Consider the following 6,261-nt stretch of genomic DNA (forward strand, 5'->3'; position numbering starts at 1 on the left):
CAAGCGAATCAGTCGGGGACGCGAACTGCAGTCGACTACATGGGAGTCCAGCGACATACCCATTACGCTAACTACTGGTCCCCTCTCTATCTTTCTGATGAGTGCACGTGCCCTATAGCAAAAGCCTCTATAAATAAATAAATAAATAAATAAATAAATAAATAAATAGTCCATTTGAAAGAATGTATGTTAATATGTTTCACTTTTGAAAATCTCTGAGTGAATTTTACTATTGCCATTTTGTTTTGATACTGTTTTTAGAAATAATTATTTATTACTATTGTTTTTTTCAATTTGCTATAGGACATGTGCACTCACCAGAGAGAGAGAGAGAGAAAGTGAGAGAGGGAGACAATGAGAAAGGAAGTCTCCAGTTCCAGGACTTGAACTGTGGATGCCCATGTGGGACTCTAGCACCTCAGCCACCATGTCACTTGCTGGCCTGTTGATACTGCTTTGTAAAAAATTGATAAGATAAATTATAAATCAGAAATTAATTCACTAGTATTCTTCATTGCATTTTAAACATAATTATTTATTTAATGTTATTTATCATTATTATCATTTTTTAATTTGCTGTAGGGCATGGACACTCACCAGAGAGAGACAGAGAGAAAAAGTGAGAAAGCAAGCTGCCAGGTATGGGACTCAAACTGTAGGTGGCCATTTAGGAGCCCAGTACCTTAACCATCACTCCATCTGTTGGTCCATGTTCATTGCATTTTAAGAAAGGGGTTGTGTATGCATCTTGATTTGCTTACTTTTTTTTCTTTATTTAATTTTTGCCATAGGATGCATGTGCTTAGCAGAGAAAGACGGAGAGAAAGAGAGAGAGAGAGAGAGAGAGAGAGAGAGAGAGAAAGAAAGAAAGAAAGAAAAGAAAAGAAAAGAAAAGAAAAGAAAAGAAAAGAAAAGAAAAGAAAAGCTTAAAATTTATGCTGGGCATGTGTGCATGTGTACCCCAAATCTCAGGAGAATGGAGGAGAAGAGATTACAGTGAGGCCATCCTCTCTGGAAGGTGATTTCTCACTTTACTTCTCTCTGTTTCTCTATTTCTCTCTGGCAAGCATATGCACCTTATGACAGAAACATTAAAAAAAAAAGTTCATTTATTTATTCCAAAAGAGAGAGAGAGCATCCCCAACAGGGTCTTAATGCCAGGATCGTGGTCACAAGTGTGCCTGGCCTCCTCAGGTAGGCCTATGGATGTGAACCAGCAACCTTTCCATGTGAGTCTGACTGAGTGCTGCATTTTACTGCCATGCCACTGTCTGGACTTCCTTTTCAGTTTAATCATGCAAGTGGATGGAGTGTAGCTTTTAATAAAAAGGGATTAAATCTCCTAGTTCAATCAGAATTTGTGAAAATAGTGAATACTTTTTAAAAGAATTATTTTATTTCAATTATTATGATCATTATTATTTGTTTAACTTGACCAGAGAGAAAGAAAGGAAAAATAAGAAAGCAGGTCTGGACCTGGGATTTGAAGCACAGTTGGCCATGTGGAAGTTGAGTACCATAACACCATGCCACCTGCTGGCCTCAAAATACTGCATATTTTGGGACCAGCGGTTGGCGTAATGGCTATGTTGCAAGACATCCATGTAGTTGACTGCAGTTCGAGTCCCGGACCCAGTAGCTTAAACTCATGCCGGGCACATGTGCTTGCGTGCCCAAGATCCTGAGAGGAGAATGGAGGAGAAGGGATTGTGGTGTGTCTATCCCCCCACCCCACCCCGCCCCGAGGTGATTTCTCATTTTCTGTGTCTCTGTCTCTCTCTTTCTTTCTTTTTTTTTTTTTTTGGGGGGGTTTTTGCTTTTGGGCCCATGTACGTGCCCTATAGCAAAAGCCTCTATAAATAAATAAATAAATAAATAAATAAATAAATAAATAAATAAATAAATAAATAAATAAATAAATAAATAAATAAATAAATAAATAAATAAATAAATAAATAAATAAATAAATAAATAAATAAATAAATAAATAAATAAATAAATAAATAAATAAATAAATAAATAAATAAATAAATAAATAAATAAATAAATAAATAGTCCATTTGAAAGAATGTATGTTAATATGTTTCACTTTTGAAAATCTCTGAGTGAATTTTACTATTGCCATTTTGTTTTGATACTGTTTTTAGAAATAATTATTTATTACTATTGTTTTTTTCAATTTGCTATAGGACATGTGCACTCACCAGAGAGAGAGAGAGAGAAAGTGAGAGAGGGAGACAATGAGAAAGGAAGTCTCCAGTTCCAGGACTTGAACTGTGGATGCCCATGTGGGACTCTAGCACCTCAGCCACCATGTCACTTGCTGGCCTGTTGATACTGCTTTGTAAAAAATTGATAAGATAAATTATAAATCAGAAATTAATTCACTAGTATTCTTCATTGCATTTTAAACATAATTATTTATTTAATGTTATTTATCATTATTATCATTTTTTAATTTGCTGTAGGGCATGGACACTCACCAGAGAGAGACAGAGAGAAAAAGTGAGAAAGCAAGCTGCCAGGTATGGGACTCAAACTGTAGGTGGCCATTTAGGAGCCCAGTACCTTAACCATCACTCCATCTGTTGGTCCATGTTCATTGCATTTTAAGAAAGGGGTTGTGTATGCATCTTGATTTGCTTACTTTTTTTTCTTTATTTAATTTTTGCCATAGGATGCATGTGCTTAGCAGAGAAAGACGGAGAGAAAGAGAGAGAGAGAGAGAGAGAGAGAGAGAGAGAGAGAAAGTGAGAAACCACCCCTCCCGAGGGGGTTGGCCACACCACAATCCCTTCTCCTTATTCTCCTCTTGGTATTTTGGGCATGCACATACACGTGCCCAGTGTAATCCTCAAGCCATAGGGTCCAGTACTCAAACCTTGGTTAGCCATGTGGGAATGCAGCACCTTAACTGCCATATTTCTTTTTTAAGATTCATGCAAGATTCTTTTTTAAGATTATATTTTTCATTTGAAAGGCAATAATACCATTTTACTGTTATGTGTTTTGGTGTCTGTGTGTACATGGGTTTATTTCACATTTCCTATTGAATATATTTATGGTTGTTTAGTATTTTGTTAACTATAGGTACACTTCTTTAGTATGATACATTTTAAAATAAACAAGCAAATAAACTTTTACATGAGAATAAATATATAATTAGTTTTCTTTAAATAATTCTTTAATTTTAACTTTATTTATTTATGTATTTATTCTAATTTGACAAGAGAGGGATAGAGTGAGAGTGAGAGCGAGAGCAAGAGAGAGATAAAGTGAGAAAGTAAGCCACCAGGTCCAGGACTCGAACTGCAATTGGCCACATGGGAGTCCAGGGTCCTTCACCACCACACCACCTACTGGCCTCTATAATTTGTTTTTATGAAAAGATAGCAGCTCATTTACAATAGAGATTTGGAGAAGGGATTAGAACAGAAATAACTTTGATTTTTCCTATATGTATATATTAAGCCAAAGCATCACATTGTAACCCATAAATACATACAATTATTATTTGTCAGTTAAAAATAAAAAAAGAGATTCAAGTACAATGCTAAAAAAAAGAAGATAACTAACTTTTCTAATTTTTTCCTGATTTGTTTCACTTTGCACAACAAGCATGTATTACTTTTTTAATCAAAACAGCAAAAATGTTTCAATACTGATTTAATAAAAACAGGTACACATTTAGCAACTAAACATAGTATTTGTATTTTGCAAGGGTTTTTGCTAGTTTTCATGAAGTATCTAAGAATCCATCAAAAAAGACAGTTCCTTTTTTTTTTTTTTTTTAAGAGCACATATGTAGGAAAAAGAGAAAAGGAAAAAAACCCCAAACAAACAGAAACAAACAATGGATGGTGCTCCCTCTGCTGGTTTCCCTGCAGCAGTTAGTCAGCTGGAGGATTTGAGTGGATGAAAATTAGCAAAGCAAAAAAAATCTTTTTTGGTCTTTAAACACTAGGTATACATCCTAGTTCCATCTCTAATTGGCAGGCAGTATCCATGGAGTTTACGACAGTGGATTCTTTTCTAATATTTAATGCTGATACTGAAGTTGAACTAGTAATTATAATCCTTTTTTAAGTGACTTTCTCCTTTCTCACATCATAAAGTGGGTCATAAAATGCAATTCTTATTGGGAGTTTCAGGCTGGGGTTAATCTTTATATAACTCGCTCTCAACCACTGGACCTAATAGCTAGGTTGACTGAACACAGCAGTCACCCTAGTAAGCAGCTGATGATGGGAAAGGCATTTTCATTGGACAATTATATTTTAAAAAGTAAACATTTAAAATATATGATTATGTTAGTGCACATCCTCTTATGTAAAAGATATCTGTAAATTTTTTGGTTAATTTATCTTGCCATTCAAACTGTCATTAAAAATTCTTAGCATTTATCAGTTTTGTTCTCTGTAAATTCTGACTGTCATGGGTCTGATGATGGGATTCATATGCAAGGGGACTTCACAAAGTATGTGAAAAATGGTATTAAAGTATGTATTTATTTTGTTGCAAAAAAATGGAAATTTATGCATAGTTTTCCCACAATTTCCATTTTCCATGAACTTTTTGGAGACTGATACTGATTACAGGTAAAATTTATTTTTTGAATGACTTTATTTAATTGTATTCATTGTCGTTATTATTATTTTCATTTGACTAAAGAGAGACAGAGACAGAAGGAAAGTGAGAAAGCAAACTGTCAGGTCCAGAAACATGATCTCCCTGACAACTCAATAGTTTCATTTCTTTTCTTTTCTTTTCTTTTTCTTTTTCTTTTTTTTCTTTTTTTTTTTTTTTCGTTTTTTGCCATAGGACACACATGCTCACGGGAGAGAGAAAGAAAAAGAAAATGAGAGGGAAAGTAAGAAATCAACCCCCCATGTGGGGCAGGGGTATCATGCTACAGTTTCTTCTCAGTTCTCCTTGGATTATGGGCATGCATACACAGGTGCTTGGCATGATTTTCAAGCCGACATTTCTGGAACTTGGACTGCGATCAGCCATGTGGGAGTTCAGCACCTTAACCACCATACCATCTGCTGGTCTTATTTATATTCTTGTAGGAAAAAAAGTTGTCAACTAGGTATCTTCTTCCCTACTCTCTGGACCCTTATGGTCAAAAAGGAAAGAGACCTCCAGATATAAGCAGTAGCTGCTATGTGCTGGAGGCTACTGAACCCTGGAAACAGGCTGAGATACACATCTAATTTCAAAAACTTAGTGCAAAAAGGAGAGGAATATTAAATTTCTCCTTAGTGATTTTATATTGATTACATCGGGAAATGATATTATTTGTTTTAAACAGTACTATCTTTTTACAATTTCACTACTCAAAAATTTTAAATTGCAGTCCTGTTCACGTTATATTTCTACTGAACAGACTTCCCTTAGACCAATAGTCCTATTTTTTTTCTAGAATTATTTTATTTAACTTTATTTACTTATTTTTAAATATGACCAGAGAGGGACAGTGTGTGTGTGTGTATCTGTCTGTGTGTGTGTGTGTGTGAGAGAGAGAGAGAGAGAGAGAGAGTGAGAAAATAAGAAACCAGGTCCAACACTCAAACTATGGTTGGCCGTGTGGGAGTCCAGCACCCTTAACCACCATGCCACCTCCTAGCCCCTAGACCAATAGTTCTAAAATTTTCTTGAATAAATAACAGATTACTTTGAGAATCTGATAAAAGCTCAATAAATCAAAGATATAGATAGATATTGCCAGTCTGCTAGACCCACATATGTGTTCTTAATAGCCATTGTACTGTGTAAAACCATGCTGGGCATGCTTGTGAAGTCATGGTTAAGGCAGCTGGATCTTATATGGTGACTATGTGGTTCAAGTCCCAGACCTGGTGGCTTGAAAAACATACCAGATGCATGTGTCCATGTCCAAAATCCTGAAAGGGGGGAGAAATGGAAGAGAAGGGATTGCAGCGTGGCTATTTCCTACAGGATTCCCTCTCTCTCTCTTGTGCACGCACCTTCTAGCAAATTAAAAACAAAAACGAAAACATCAAAAACCTCAGAACTGGGAACAAGGGAAATACTGAAACACCATGTCAACACTACCTGCCGGGGACCAGCCTCGGCGTGGGTGGGTTGTCTCGATGGAGATGGTGAAGGTGAACAGAAGACAAAGGCCTCGATGCCTTTTCATGCACGTCCTTTGCCGGACACCCCTCAAAGATCGCTCTCTGAGGAGTGACAACTGCTAGGAATCATCGTGCGTTTTTATTGAAAACGTGTTACATG

This window comes from Tupaia chinensis, unplaced genomic scaffold (assembly GCF_000334495.1).
Source record: "Tupaia chinensis unplaced genomic scaffold, TupChi_1.0 Scaffold148049_1, whole genome shotgun sequence".
Classification (NCBI taxonomy): domain Eukaryota; kingdom Metazoa; phylum Chordata; class Mammalia; order Scandentia; family Tupaiidae; genus Tupaia; species Tupaia belangeri.